Genomic DNA, 1,523 nt, shown 5'->3' with positions numbered 1-1,523 from the left:
CATACACAAATGTTCTTCAACACAGTTATTAAAACACAAGACCAAGTTGAATGTGCCAAAGAGATACCACTCAGTTGGGTTTTCTAGAGCCATCAGGAAGAAAATTAGAGAAGGGATTTACGTGGTTGGTTTCCATAGCTTGATAGACCAAACACAAAAAAAACTGCCACAACAACAAACAGCAGAATTTTATCCATACAGGAATGGAGCATCCCTTTTTTTTTGTATTTTCTCACTTGACATCTGTCAAGGGAACATAGTTACGAACATATTTAGATGAAAATGACTCCTCCATCCTCAAATCACTGAGTTCTAATGGCCGGCCTGGAGCTCCTTTGATTGGTCTGCGGCAACTAGCACTAATTCTTGTTGGTGTAGCTGCTTCACAGGGGAACGTTTCCTTAGGAATGTCCCTTTCTACTCTTCCTGTGTTTTTTCTCTCACTTCAGCCCTTGTCAATGGTTTATTTGGTGTTCTTCTGGGTATGTCTGAGAATTCAGTGACTGGCAGAATAGGAGATGCATGCTTGAAATTTCCATTCACCCTATTGACAACTAAGGATTCATTGTCTGAAGCCATTATAGTTTCATCTATGGGAGTACTCGCTGAAATTACTGCACCATCTATACGAAAATATTCTGAAGCGTGCACCCTTTTCTTTGAAATTCTTCTTGACTCTTTTGTAGATTCCCTAGTTAATAATGCCTGCAGAGGTCTGCCTTTTGGAGATCCACTTGTTCATTCAGTCCCAGTTATTCCAGCTTGAGAATAGCTCTTGTTATGCTCAACTCTTCTTTGTTTGAGGGTTACTGGAGTCTTTGCCCTTCAGCCGTTCTCTCTTCTCAAGCTTGAGCTCTATTTTAGGGTCTTCTTCATTGTCACTATATGTGTCAGAATCATTACTTCCATTCTGCCTTGCATTTTCTGCTGAAGAAGAAATTGTTGGCAGAGGAGAAGATCTTGATTCTGTTCCTTGCTCCCTCGCTTTAAAAGCTTTTCTCACATAGCTTCCTGGTTGTTCCCACAATAGGACCAGGATTCACTCCGTATTTCACAAGCTGATCCAAAAGATCTTCATTAATGGGTTCTGTTACATCTAGATCGTCTTTATCATCTTGTCTGGGTTTATCAGTTTTCTTTGTGGCTTTCCTGTCGGCGGCCGGCCCGGAGCCGAGACGGATGTGGGCTCGCGCTCCTCGTAGCTGGAGAATTCCGGGGCCCGTTGCTGTTGGCGCTGGTGGCGAGCGGCGGCCCTGCCAAGTGATTTGAGACTGTTTAGTAGCTCAGATCCATTACAGCTGCTTGAGATTGAAGAGATTGTGTAGGCAAAGTCTTTTGCGTGAGCTCTTCAACCCCATGAGAGGATACATATGAACTGGACTGTCCTACGCCTCTTTACAGGGTCCGAAATTCAAAATATTGAAATATTTAGAAATTATTCGATTAACTACTATCCTTTGGATACAGATAACTCCTTCACTAAAGCGTTAGGGACAAGCAGCAGGAGTCACAGTTTTTTTTTT

At 42.5% G+C, this 1,523-nt stretch overlaps 1 pseudogene; it reads right to left on the bottom strand.

Moving 5' to 3' along the window:
• Window positions 1–201: 201 nt before the first annotated feature.
• LOC108525836 (lamina-associated polypeptide 2, isoforms beta/gamma pseudogene) lies at window positions 202–1,253 on the bottom strand (annotated as a pseudogene).
• Between the last annotated feature and the right edge of the window lie 270 nt (window positions 1,254–1,523).

Source organism: Rhinopithecus bieti, unplaced genomic scaffold, assembly GCF_001698545.2.
Source record: "Rhinopithecus bieti isolate Rb0 unplaced genomic scaffold, ASM169854v2 scaffold_14344, whole genome shotgun sequence".
NCBI lineage: Eukaryota > Metazoa > Chordata > Mammalia > Primates > Cercopithecidae > Rhinopithecus > Rhinopithecus bieti.
Note: the sequence above shows the minus strand (reverse complement) of the source record. Positions and strands in the feature narration are given on the sequence as shown.